Here is a 15,203-nt window from a genome sequence, read left to right on the forward strand (position 1 = left end):
CAAATAACGAAAGAAAAAATATAGGCTGGCCTAACAAGACCAATGTCAGGGTAGATTTCTAAGGGGGTCACTATTAAATTCAGTACTTTATATGCAAGTGTAGCAGAAAGAACTTGTAGTATTGTAGCAATTGTGTGTTAGAAAGTAGTTTAACATAGTCTGTGCACATCTTATAAGATTGCCTTTATTGCTGCTCAGCAATTGTAATGGTTAGCTGCTACAAAGCGAAGAGTGTATAAGCACTATAGATGAAGGATGATATTATTTAGAATATAAATTTCAAATATTCTGTAATTCTCAGAAATTTATTGTGGAAACATAGTAAATGTGTGTGTTCTATTATAACAGGTGTGGTTGCAGATTTACAGAACAAGGTTGAAACCACTTCTCGTGCAGCGTGAGCAGATATTTCCATATTCTTGGATAACAACCAGGATTCCTTTTGCAGCTCACACATTAAGGGCTAGGATGCCCTATGCAGTAAGTTATGTATTGTATTTTACTAGTTGTCCACTGATGCAAGGAGTGTTGCATATACTAGATAATCTTGCTTGTCAGATTCTTACATAAAAGAACAACACATGTGGTACCCTGTATTGTAGCCAAGGAAAACCAGTGTAGCATGCACCAGACAAATGTTATTATGTAAACAAGATGGTGGTGTGAATTTTATACATTTGTAACTCAGTTAATGCAAACAGAAGTTATGTATGGAGGTCTAAATATTTCAAGAATAAAATTTTCGCTAATAACCCCCAAAACGGTGAAATCAGCCAAACTTTTCTTCCTTGAAATATTTAGGCTATGTGGTACAATGATAAATAATGATGATGAATGGCAGTCCGGACTTCCCATGAAGGGTTACAACAATCTTTTAATGACCATATACAATCATTCATGCCTGAAAATACTTTTTGCTAGCACTCTGGTACTTTACGTAATCTGATTAGCATATATGCATGCGTGTTGTACCCTGACTACCAAGAGTAAATAATAAGAGAGTGTCTAACTCCAGTATGGGACATCAAAAAAGTCTTTCTGGATATTATAGTAAATTCATACCTATGATATAAGTGCTGATTGGGTAAGTTAACACTTTAGAAGGTGGTGACTTTGAGCAGCCCCTTGAAAGTTAGTGTATGCAAGCCAAAGCATATTAACACCCTTCCTGTAAATTCAAGGGAAGCTGTGGACCTGTGGCTCTCATTTTTGATGAACCATACTGGAGAGTTAGACATACACACAACAAACAAGGGAATACTACAACAGGAGTTCATAAGCACTGCCTTCAGTGCTTATAAGCTCCTACTATAAGTAAGGGGAAAAGGGAGTGTCACAATACCCTGAAATGCCCAATACCTGTATGCCGATGGCTTTTGCATTAACTCTTTTTAATCTACAACTTGGATTTTAAACATTTTTGTGTCTTGATAGTCTGCAGTTGAGCAGGTCTATAGTAATCATGGTAACAATTGCAAGTTAAAAAAAAAACATGCAGCTTATCACTGTCCTATCCCATCTATATGAAAATTAGAATGTAAATGCACTACTACCACCCACATATATAGCATTCACAATTTACCACAGTTTTTGCATGTTATGGAAATAAAATGAAGACAGATTGTGAAACTGTGTAGTAGCACAAGAAGGAAAACTCAAATTGATTAAAACTATACACCATCTCATTCGCCTGCTCATGGAGAGTTGAAAATTGCTGTTTTGTTTCTGTAACCCCAACGGTATGTGTGTCACGTATGTTTGTTTACGATGCGGTAAATGTAAACAAGATTGTCATATCTTCTACTAAACCACCTTCATATCCATATGCACAAGTGACTACAGGGCTAAAACTATACCTTGGCTGATGTGCTAATCCATGGTGAACATTTTAAGGCAAATTCCAACATTATAGACTACGAATATTGGCCCGATAAAAACTTGCTTATTTTTCTTTGTAGCATGCTAATTATTTTTAAATTTCATGCATGCTTGTGCGCACAAGTCGAGTTTTGCTGAGACAGTCACATACATATTCGTCATAACATAATAGAGTACTTATAATACTACTACCAAGTGGGGATATGACACGCGTCACATTTACTAGTATAAAAATTCGCAGTCAGAAAACATTTCTCGTGAACTCAATAGGTCCTGTACACTATACTGATGGCAGGGATTAAGTGATATTGAGGTTCTATTTTATCTATACTTAGCATATAGCCTAAATATTTTGAGAGGCAAAGTTTTCAAGGTTGAGCAATGTTGCTAATTTTTTATTTTTTATTTTTTTTTTGCAGATTTCCAAACACTCCCAAAATGTATTAGACTAGCTGCGAATGTAAGCGCCTGTAGTTTATTTTCAGTATAGTTGCTGTACAAATTGATTATCTTGCTCTTCCTACCGTCTAGTGCTACAATTCCAAACCTACTCACCACAAAAGGCTGAAACTTTGGGGATCCATTCCTTGGACATTACAGATAATGCTGAGAAAATAAATAAATTTCCAAATTTGTGTGAATAAGTCGGGTTTTTGCTGAGACAGTCACACATATTAAAGATGTTCTAATAGAGTAGTCATATTATAACTTTGGGGCATCTCCAAGCTGATTTTCCTACACCTAATGTTATTAGTATTTATTTAAAGCAGAGCAATAGTAATAGTAAAGTAAGTAAGAAAGTGAAGTGACTAATAACAACATTGTTGGTAGACTACAAGGAACTGTTGTCAATACATTATGTTCATGGTATGACGCTAAGGGAGGGGTATGAAATATGCATAGCAAAATCAGTTTGGAAAAGCCTTCTTTAGATGTATATCATCAATAGAAGAGCCTTTGCAAGTACAATAGATAATCCAGATGGTAGGATATGTGCTACACAGTACTACAAAAAGCATAGATGTGCGACACAACAGTGTAATGTTTACTGTGAATCATGCCAAGAAAAATATGTTATAAAGATGCAAGTTTGTAATTCTCTGTACTCTAGAGTATTCCCCTGTATGTAGTAGTGGGAGTAGTAGAGTAGGTATAGTTGTGTATTTGCTTGTGCCTAGATTGAAGTGCTACGCATTATTTGCTTTATGCCATATCAGTGGATTACATTGGTAAATGTGACGCATGAAATCTTGACTAGCTTTGTTGATACTTGTAGAGAAGAAAAGAGGGACAATCTATAGCAAGTGCTAGGTCAAGTGTCATAGCCATCCATAGGCTGACATTAGAACTTGTACAAAAACTAATTGAAAAAAACAGAGCTACGTATAAGCCTGGACAGGCTTTATTGGCATTCAGTAATGATATAACTCATGTATGTATACATACTGATTAGCACTCTATACCTAATGTTAAGACTTGGTGCATGTACAACAGAACAATTATGAAATACTACCAACCTGTGGAGAAAGGTGTAGCATTTGAGTATGAAAATGACATGATATCAAAAGTAGTAGATACTCAAATATGGTATCAGGTGCAGTGATGTTAATTGCATTATATGTTCTTGATTACATGACTGCCACCTTCAATAGTACATCTTAGAAGACCACAGACTTTTGGACAACTTGGCTTTGATTTTTATATCTGGGTCACATCCAGAATGCTGTTATCTGAGGCTTGCCAAGTTTCAACCCTGTCATAAATGATCACAGTTTCATGTGTACACATGCCACAGCAACATAAGAAGTCACTGCTACAAAAGTAGTAAATTAAAAGCTTGTCGTTATGGTAACCCAGTATACCATAATAATTGCATTCTGTGGGCTATTAGTTAATTTAATTGTTATCACAGAAAGTAACCCAAACAGTCACCACCTGTGTGTGTATGGGATGGTGTACAACATTGACTATGGAATGGACTGTGGACTGGATTATTTGGCATCCCTTGTTGTTTCTACATGTCCTTGTGTTGTTTGGAACTTCCACATAACCTCATGATACAGTATATAAGTCATGAGTCATGGTAGTTTTTGTTGTTGAAAGTGCAAACGCAGCACATTGGGTGAAAGTAGTGGTAGTCACTTCCTGATGATGTACTAGTTATCAGCACAAACAACAAGTACCATTAACCTAATACTGGCCACTAATTAATTTAACCATAGGAACACACCCATGTATTTGGCTATCCTTTGTCTTGTGTCTCAAAAATTCCTTTCATTTTACTTGCTTAGCTGTGACACTGATAACTATATCAGCAGACAATAGTGCAAGCATTGACTAAGACTCACAAAGATTAGGAGTCATGTAGGCTTTAACTTAATCAGTTCAAAGGCTGTGTTTCTGTGTACTTCTTACAAAGCAAAGAATTTTCACTTTTTTCAGTAGTATATCATTGATGTGACAGGGCCACTAACTTCAGCTACATGGTACACTGTAGTAGTACAAGAAGTTGTTCAGTTTATTTGTCATTCATTACCAGAATTCTGTGTTAGATCTTAGCCACACATGATTGTTCTTAAAGCTATTCTACGTATTGGGATTGTAAATTACATGCTGGAAAGAAAGCAAAACGTTGTAGCCATTAGGAAACATGGTTTTGCAGTTAAAAGAAGGCACTCCACAGAAGCCATGAACTCATTGGTTGCTTCAAGGACTATTATCAATAGTTCCATACGTGGATGGATCATTTTTCTTCACTTGCCAATACTTCTAACTAGTTAGTTTTCAGTCCACAGTCCAGTCCACAGTCAGTGTTTTACACTATCCCTGTATGGATGTAGACAAATTATACAAATGAATGGACTTGGCTTTTATGTTACACAATAAAGTACAAATATGTACATACAGATTTTTTTGTAAGCTATCATTAGTCTGAGCTTTGCTGAATATTTTTGACCACTGCACCTATAGTTTACACAATTTCCAAATTTCTTTTTATTGTCTCTACAGTATCCAAGGAAAGGTTTACCAAATTTTGTGTATGGTGAGTACTTTTGGAATCATAGCATTAGACAGTAGGAAGAGCAAAAAATTGATTTATACAGCGACTAGATTAAAAATAAAATGCATTAAATTTGTAGCTACAACATCCGTTTACATTGGTCTACAGAGTTGAGAGTTAAAATGCTCAACAACATTTTAAATGAAGAAATGATGGCAATCCTGTTTATATGTCACTGCATCATAAACAACACATGTAGCACACATACCATTGGGTGTATAGAAACGAAACAAACTCTTCATGAGCAGGAATAAGGTATAGGTTGAGGCATTCTCCTCAGCAATGGCTCATCTTGGACATTGTATCTATGCAGCATGTTTACTTTTACCAATTTCTTTTTTTCTTAGAAAGTATGCTTATGTGAACTGGGTGAGTTTTTTTTTGCTGCGACGGTCATGTTTATTCACTTTTCATGATATGTTCAAGTTTTGGTTCATACAACTGTACAATTGTTTAGCTGCACCATGTAGGGCTGTATAATAATAGGATAACAGGCAAAGAGGACAAAGATCCTTTGGCTGACTATTCTGGTGTTTCTGGTAGTGGGGCTGAAAACCATGTATAATGATACTGATGTTATTGTAATACCCTAGCTGATAGAGCAGCAACATGTGTGTTCCTAAAAGTGTAGTCACACAGTGAAAACTTTTAGGAGCACACATTTAATTGAGATCTTTTAGTTGAGATCAAAACCTCTTACCCGCGATCTGATCTATATGTTGTGTATCTACACTATACATTTGTATTGTTTATAAATGTTACATAATTATTGAGTATACGAAGATTCAGCAAAAGTGTGTTAGTTTAAACCTACTTTTTATAACCTAATAAACTCTGTTTATTATGCATAGGTGAACTGCTTCACAATAATTCAATTCTGGTGATCTTTGAGACATTGTGGAACCCTACAATCCTTTAACATACAAATGCATGCATACCCAACTATTTGTATCCTTGTACTGCTAACCCACAAACAATCTGAACCAACAGAGAAGTGTAATTGTACAGAGCACTACAAACAACTCCATTATCCTTTACTGTAGTCAGCATAGTACTTGAGCCTGCCAAATATAGTAATACCAAAGGGATGAACATGTGTTCACTTACAATGGTTTTGTACAGGAACAAGCATGTTTCCATGTTATAAACATGTTTTCGCACCTGAAATCATCCATACTAAATGTATGAGATATTTTAAAAACCTCATAACTCATTTGTTCTTGCCTGTGTCAAAGGGCTTTTTTGATAAACAGTTCCAGCATTTGAAGGGCTTCACAGCGCTACTAAATGTTTTGAGCAGCTAGCCCTTGTAACAAGAATTATTAACAAGAAATGAGGGCTCAGGTGAATGCGAACAGACTATGTTCAGCAGTTAATCTTGGTACGCTATTATGTTGAAACCATTTGCACTATATTTTATTAGCCTTCCCCATTGTACAGTATGTACATATAACTACTTCTGATTCTTGGTCTTACATCACAACGTGCTTGGTTGAACAATACATCGTGATGTTATGTAGTAGACTTTGTGGCTACATATACTTGAATTGTGCATTACATGATACAAACTATACCTCAAAGTAGAATGCCAGAGCATGACATGTATAACATACTTTTTTCTTTTTCTGTTGTTACCAATTTGTAGTGCTGTAACTCAGCTTCTCAGGGTCAAAGTCCATTGAAAAATTTTCAGGTGCCTTTTATTGAATAAATAGGTTAGCTACCTACTAGTAGCAATGAATGATGACTTTTGCAGCAGTAATATTTTACTGTTAAATCTTATATTACAGTTAGGCTCTAGTAGAAGAATTTGTAGTCTTAAATTACAGAAGCTGATATAGAATGAATGAAGAGGTAAAATGGATTCTTTAACCACAAAACATTAATGGCTAGTACCAAGAGTAAATAATGGAAGAGAGAGTATCCAACTGCCATATACTGCATCGAAAATGAGCATGTCAAGTAGAGAAGCCATCCTGTAGTGCTTTCAAAGGCAGTGTTGAATGAAGTAATAAACACCTTCTAGCTCAGACTGTTTGAAGTGTCCAGGCATGATTTGAAGTCAAACAGACTGAGCTAGAAGGTTTTATTACTTCATTCAACACTGCCTTTGAAAGCACTACAGGATAGCTTCTCTACTTGACATGCTCATTTTTGATGCAGTATATGGCAGTTGGATACTCTCTCTTCCATTATTTACTATTGCTAGTACCAACTGCAAGGCTGAAAAATCCTACTAGTTCTATTCCAGCTGTAATAATGCATCTTATACTGTACATATATTTCCAAGTGTGAAAGCTATACACTAGAGCAGTTTTTATTTATAGAAACATTATACTGTAATGAGATTTTTATGAGACATCATTCTTTAATTATGTGGTGATTTTTAGTGGTAGTGTATTTTAATAATTGATTTAATCAGATTCATATTTACATTTTTAGTTTCAATATTCCCCTCTTGAAGGGCATTTTTCTTACTATCAAAAGGGGAGGGATTGCACCCAACCAAATAGTATTAAAAGTATTTGAAATGAAAAATAAGTCAGTGACTAGCTAATTTGTATTTTAAGAAGCATTACTGTTGGACAATTACACTAGTAATCCATTATATGTATCAATTATTGCAAGATAAAAGGGTAGATACAAACAGTGGACCCAGAGACTGGGGATCCAAGGACCTGTACGGGGCCCTATGTTGTGTGGAATTTTATGAATTTTTCATGCTTCACAATGTTCATACATTCAATCCTTGTTACAGTACTAGATTTGCAAGTCACCGTGGCTAGTCTCAAGTAGCCTATATCACTCTTTCTCTCTGTCCTGTCGACTGTCATCATGTCGGTTCCTTGCACAATGCCTAGAAATTTGTTGTAAAGTGCCTTGTAGACTACCCATTCTTCAGCAACTATAATATAAATCAAGCGCTTGTTTCTAACAAGTCATTGCCTTCATATGCTACAGCCTACATGGTCTGTTTATCAAGCTACTGGTGTACCTTGTAGTAATTACTTCACCAAAGCCATTTTCATTTGCACTGAACTTTATTAACTGGTGACATAACAGGCTAGCATGCTCTCTGTGCAGCACAGGTGGCTTACTGCAGGTGATTTTTAAAGGCGCTTGTTATTTCTAATGGAGTTAAACACAGTATGAACAATTGCAACAGACAGAAAGTTGACTGGCCATGTGAGACTAGCCATTGTGACTAGCAGAGGTGTGTAGTAAAATTACAGAATGTGTGTAAACATTTCGAAGTATGTAAATTCCACAAAAAATGGGTATTCTGGGTCCCCCAGATCCCTGGATACCCAGTCCCTGGGTCCAATGTTTATACCTACCCTAGATAAAAGGCACACTAATAAATTACTTTTAGTACATGCATAAACTAAGTAGGCTTGAGTCTATTATGCTCCAAAATTTGCCTATTATGCTTTTTGGCATTTCCCCAATTTTCTGCCTATTATGCTTATTTTTATGCTTTTCAGAAATGCATTATGCTTTTATTTTGTGTTTTTTCTAAAGAGGAAAAGTACAATAGAACATGAATGAAAAGTGTCACTTTGACCTATGTTTAGGGCTGAGCGATACTACCGTTTTAGCGATATATCGTGATATTTTGAAAGTATTGATATCGCGATATTTTGTTATTAACTATCGTGATACCATGCCTGTACATTGCTGTCATTAAAAACCATTTGTTATGCAGTACTAGGCTAAGAATCCTTATAAATGATAAAGTCCACCCATCTGGTTTCCCCTGCAGAGAGGTGTGAACACCATAACAACCTTAAAGGTGAATACATCAGACTCTCCATCCCATAAAACTCCCAATATCTTGTTGGTCTTAGGTCTTTTCTCAGCCTTAGTGGTGATGTCATATTGCTTGCTGATGTGACTCAGGTTCATTCTGTGATTGTTCAATAAGACTACGTAACTCTGATGAGTTAGTGTGCCACGAAGCCCATCACACTCTTGGCTGACTTGTACAGCTGAAATGCTTCTTGCACACTGTTCTCCCCTGTTATCAAGTCATCTACATAAAAGTCATTGCCAGTCACCTTGAACACACTGGTGTGACTATCTTTAAATTGTTCACAGTGCTTTAAGATCACCGCACCCAGTATGGCAGATGAGGGCTTCAGTCCAAAGACAAGCCGTGTAAATGCAAATGATCTAATGTGCTATTGACATTAAGGGGGTTTGTTGGCCAAAAAAAACCTTAGTATGTCTCGATCAGCCTCATCAATCCCTATCATTAGGAAAACCTTTTCCACATCAGCAGTCAAAGCAATACAATGATTATGGAAATGGATCAATACCTCAAACAGCTTTGGCATAAGGTTGGATCATTCAAGGACAGAACTGATTCATTGGACTTTGCTGATCCATCATAAAGAATCTTTATCTTAGTAGTGGTTTGATCAGTCCTGGTTACTGGTAGGTGTGGCAAATAGTGTACAGAGCTGCACCTTTCAATATTAGGAACCTTTTCAACAATTCTTTGCTTCATCTGATCTTGTATGACCCTTGCAACATGCCTTCATCTTTCTGTAAATGACGTAGTAACGCCCTTAATTGATTGGTACACATCTGTTGATGACTAGGTAATTCTTGGGGATCAAGTTTCCAGGATAGACTTATTGTGTAACGTGACCCAGTAAATCATAAATTTCTCAAAAAGGTTTCAATATTCTCAATGTCCACAGGTGCCTCGGTTATCCCCAAAGATTCCAACTGCCAAAAACACTTCAAGATGCAAAGAGGATCATCTGCAGATGTAATGAGAGGATGCCTTGACTTATTGCAAGGTTATTAGGTTAGTGATAGTCACCAAAGTGTGGGACCCTTGAATCGGCCCTGACAACAGCCATCCCAATTTGCTACCAACTGCTGTAGGTCCCCCCATTAGTTTGAAACACTTCTCCTGTAACTAATGCCCAATAAGAATCAGACCCAATCAGTATATCAATTGCAGTTGACTGATTGGTTAGGTCATCAGCCAATTCAAGCTCTTTAAACACAGATAATTATCCAATTTCATCATGGGAGGCAATGGGATACAAATCGTAGGAAAACTAAGAGCTTTGATAAAAACGTGTTTACCCATCCCAAGTTTGATCAACTTAAATTTCACTGCATCACACTGTCGAGACTTGAAACGATCATCTTCAAACGTATTCAAGTGCAGTTTCTCTTTTCTACTGACAGACAGACTTAGATGCTGTTTTAATAATTCAGTTATATAACTTCTTTGGCTTCCATTATCAAAGAGAATTCACACTCCAGCCTTACTTTTTTCATCCAAATCACATGCCACTACTTTAGCTGTCTGTAAAAGTATTACTTTGTTGTCTTTTACACTATTAGTTGTGTTAGAATCAACATCAGTGCTAGGTGAATCTGCAGTGCTCACTGAATCGTCAACCTGTCTGTCACACAATGATTGGTGATGCCGGTTGCCCAGCTATTATTTGTTGACAGTCCCCAAATCTATCCTGAAGTGTCTCAACAGCAGCACCATAATTGGCATTGGTCAACTACATACCTTGTCGTGTTCTTGCGGAAGCCCCTTCAAGTAGTGAATTTAAATAATTAAATTTATCAATCTTAGAAATACTGGAATTCTCGTGTACTGCCATCTCAAAAGGTACTTACTGGGTCACAATGCTGTGAAACTTCAGTAGAACAAACTTGGGTAATTGCGCATTTCCAGTAGGTACAAGTGATTACACAATGGACTTAGCCATAGCAATAACATTACCATCACGTGTAACTGTTACTGGAGCAGACGTCATCGGAGTAGGCAGACATAATGCATCTCTTGTACTCTAATATTTTTGTGAAAATCATCACTGATTCATCGATCTCTTGTGCCACTTTGTCTGTCTTACAAAGCTTTGCTATCTCGCTGTCATACGTTTGTAACAGCCGCATTTTATTTTCAAATTGTTCATACACAATATTCAAATGCACTATTTGCTCACTTGTGGGCAAATCTGTCAGCAAAGTATCAACTTCTTTCGTGAGTTTAGTGACTACTCCAGGATGTCCTCTGAACAAGCCTCAGATGCTCATATCCTTCAGTGCTCATCGTTTCCAGAAACTGCTTGTTTGAGTCCACTAAAATGAGTTCAAGAGAACAGTCTATACAGATTATTGCATGGGCTAACCTCTACTGGTGCCGTTTATATGCCCGGCACTAAGGATTCTGAGTTTAAGGTTAGAAATTGGCTAGCCCGGTCGATCAAAGTCTTCTCAAAGTTATGGTACATTGAAATCTCCTATCCTTGAGCCCCATGTTGGACGCCACTTGTCAGAAAAGTATCCAGCAAGTATTGAACAAGCCTGGTTCGTATCTACTCCCTGACAAGTTCTAGTACAATTATCACACGTGTTAACACTTCTTCTCGAACATTCTTCGCACATGATGTACAACAATATTTTTTGCATGTACTACAAAAAAAAACCTATCCAATGCGTAAATTCTGACACATATATGGTAATTAAATGATTCCTATAAATAAAGAAGCTCGACTGTTTTATTTATGGTTACATAACGATAAACTGGAATGAGGTGTTAAACAGCAAAGTCTGAACTTTGGTAAAAACCAGCCTAAGTAAGCAATACCAACTATATACAGTGGTCCCTCAATTATCCTGCAATTGATTATCCAGATTTTTGATTCAAATTATGGAGGTGACTGTTCTATTAGAGTATTTTGCCTAAAATGTGTGTTCTATTAGAGTATTTGTACAGCAATGGTTGTGCAATTTTTGATACACTTATGAAACTTTCCATATTCCTTGTGACGTAATTTTTTGGATATAGAGCCATCGTATATTTGACCTTTGGTGACCTCTACAGCCATTTTTGTACTGAAAATTCATCGTTTTTGTTTTTATCTCCCTAAGGCATCATTTTGCACGGTTTCAAATTAAAGGTGCTGCTAAAACCAACTACTCGGATTTTGTTAGAAGTCAATAGGTGATTGCATTCCAAAGTTATAATCATTTATATTAACCATGAAATTCTATGAATTACTTGCCCATTAGTAATTTATACCCCAAGGGCAAAGAATTTCATGACTTACAAAAATGATCATAACTTTGTAGTGGAATGAGGTACAAACTTCAAACAAAAGTCAATATAGTTCTTGGATCAACACCTTTAATTTGATACTATGTTTTAACGGTGTAAAATAATGCCTCAGGGAGATAAAGATAAAAATGATTAATTTTCAGTGAAAAAATGGCTCTAACGGTCACCAAAGGTCAAATCTGTGATGGCTCAATATCAAAAACGTATGTCATGAGGAGCACAATTTGTGTGGAAAATTTCATAATTGTATCACAAAGTGCACAAAATGCCCATTTTTTGGTGCTATGCCACTCTACTAAGGGCTCTGTGTATAAATGAATGGCATTCTATTATCTAGACCTTTCGATGAGCACCCTCAAGGCCCAATGAGTTCGGAAAATAGAGGGGGGAGCGCTATAACTCTTTACAAAGATGCCTTACACTCTAAAGATCTATTTTTAATAATTTACCTATAGTGCAATCCATTCCACAGGTAAGTACAGTGTTCCCTTGATTATACCCCCTTGGGACCAAGACATGTTTAGGTTCAGATAATCAAAGCCCATTTATATACCAAACTACTCTATTAGAACAGATATCTTAGACAGAATACTCTAATAGAACAGTCATTTCTACTTTAGCATTCTAGAAAATTGGGAACAGGATGGGAATGGAAAGCAAGAGCAGGAACAACCAATGAAAAATACTTGAAAAGGGCCATCATGTTAATATACAGGTATGGCACAATGCCCTCTGCAGCATTGTGTTTAGTGATGTGCAACAGTATCAATAGTGTGAATCATATCACAGTAATCCATTATCATGATGTGATAATAGCTTGTTTATCGTGAGTGCATATTAGATATTTTTATCTCCAAATCCTATTACAATTGAAGCATTCGTCAATTATTTATTTAATCCTTAAACCCGCATAATCCAGAAAACTGGAATAAATACGCATGCTTTGCACAAAGCACTGTAATTTTCGAAGCGTCCATACTACGGCTATGCAATTTATGTCATTCTATTCGTGATGTAGCAAGGATCAAAATGATACCTAGGGTTTTACCTTAATGCTAAATGTTGAAGCCTAAACTAGCCGTGAAAATAACTTTTCGGTAAGGAAACATGCAAACCCCTTTTCATACCTTTATAAAATGGTCGATAACTCAATAGTAGTTGATCCTATCGCTTTGCAACAACTTTCATTCAACTCTTCGTGAAATTCTGCATCAGGCCATATATGACTCACGTAAGTAAACCCACAATCAAAATTAAACACGTGGCAAGAATTTAGAAACACGGAAACGTGACTCGTCGCTGTTCACCGCTTCATAACAAGTAAGCCACTGTAGTTACAGTGTTCATTTAACCTTCTCCAAGTAGCCCAGTAAACACACTTTGAATCTATGTGTATTTGTAGGCTGTAAGAATTAAGTTACCCCACCTAGTGTTGCCATGCATGCCCATATTGTGTAAACACGCATTTCCGAAAAGTTTTCTGCGGGTTTAAGGGTTAACTCCAATTTTCTGAATTTTGCTCTCTCTTAACATTAAACTGCATTAACATTCGGTATGGCCAGGAGCTTATGAGCCGGCAAAGGAGGATTAAACTTACGCTGCCTGTTGGGTGCCATCGAAATCTAAATTCATTAGTGATTAGTTCCATATAAGGAAAGTAAAACCTCATTAGTTGATGTCGTATACTAATTGTGCGCGACACTCGTAGCAATTTATTCAAAAAACGTGACGTAATTTGGATTGTGATGGAACCGAGTTTCATGCTCCTTCGGCGGCTGATAAGCTCCTGGTATGGCATGTAGGATCAATATTACTACTAAATTATGCAATGTTTGCAACTTATTATTGGATCTACTATTGCGATAAACTATCGTGAGGCAAATTTGATATAATAGCAAAATCATTATCACACATCGCTAATTGTGTTGGATCGTTCCAACAAAGAAATTAAAACTCTCTAATAGAGCAGTCACCTGCATTAAAAATACTGTAATAGAGTAATCAAGAGCAGGCACTCGGAAATGTGTTCACAATGGTCAGCAGTGGCTGGGCCACTCAAATGAAATGTGGCCGGATCTGCAAGAATCCCATAATTTTATGTTAGACTAATTTTACAGTAGAATGCAATGAACGCAGTGGGTGAAATGTTTACAAAATCGAAAGAAAAAATCTGTAAATTTTTTGAGCGCTTGTTTCACAATGAAGGAAAGTGATAACAGCAAAAACCTTGGTAACATCATGATCCCCAAAGCGAGAGGAGTTCGCAAATCTTTGTTTTGTGTCGGTATACCCAAGGAGACGATAGATACAAGTCTTAGTGTGCCTCGCATTGGATAAGTGGTTCACTATCATTTTTTCTCATGTTTTTGCCTTTTTGTCCTTGTTGTATGAAGGGCCTGAAAGACAAAAATTAGTTACCTGTTAATGGAGAACCTGATGGTATAAGTTGGATCTCAGTTGAGGAATGTTGACTGTATAATGTACATGGCACGAATTGGTGTCATTAGGGATTCAAGGGAAGACAAAGGTGATGACTCCAACGATGATTATTGTTCCTTATCATATCTTACTGATGATACAAAGAAAGTTATTTGTGAACTGCCACCATTCACAATGGTTACTACCTGAGGCAATAAGCTATCTGGTGTGCTGGCAGACTTTACTTTTATGAACCTGCTAATATGTTTAGGTACAAAACATTTGACATGTAATCAATGAAAGCTTTTAGGTCACTGAAAGCATATAAATATATTTTGATGGAGTTGTCAGAAATATGTGGATTTATGAGTGCTCATCTATAAATAATCTGAACCTCAGAGCGCTTTACTTCCATGTCTATGTGCACCATTCCTTGACCTGTGATGCACCATAGAAGTGTATGTTACCCCATCAATACTGACAACGATGATGTGTATTCTGACAAATGTTCTTGTGTGGGAGAGTAGTCATAAAAGTATTTGAGGCACAAATGTTGCTATTGTAAATACTTGTACTACCTATCTAAACCAAAACAGCCAAGCTGTAAAAAAAGAGTGCTGCCCCCCAAAAGGACTAGGATTCGGCAACACAAATTCACCCGAATTGTTGTTATTAAAATTTTTACCATTAACCTACCATCACAGCCATTTCTTGGCCACCACCTTGGATTTCACATCTTTTTTCACC

General features: G+C 36.6%; 1 protein-coding gene and 1 long non-coding RNA gene across 4 annotated transcripts in view; one reads left to right on the top strand and one right to left on the bottom strand.

Moving 5' to 3' along the window:
• LOC136245651 (uncharacterized) overlaps positions 1-15,203 on the bottom strand; it is a 213,321-nt gene that overhangs the window by 79,768 nt on the left and 118,350 nt on the right. The window lies entirely within an intron of this gene.
• The window catches only part of LOC136246141 (tetratricopeptide repeat protein 28-like), a 37,617-nt gene that overhangs the window by 8,295 nt on the left and 14,119 nt on the right, over positions 1-15,203 (top strand). For all 3 annotated transcript variants that reach the window (XM_066037601.1, XM_066037603.1, XM_066037602.1), the window contains exon 2: positions 349-480. The gene's annotated coding sequence lies outside the window, so the exon portion shown is untranslated. The remainder of the gene's footprint in view (positions 1-348; positions 481-15,203) is intronic.

The sequence above is a fragment of the Dysidea avara genome, chromosome 15 (assembly GCF_963678975.1).
Source record: "Dysidea avara chromosome 15, odDysAvar1.4, whole genome shotgun sequence".
In the NCBI taxonomy this organism is placed as follows: domain Eukaryota; kingdom Metazoa; phylum Porifera; class Demospongiae; order Dictyoceratida; family Dysideidae; genus Dysidea; species Dysidea avara.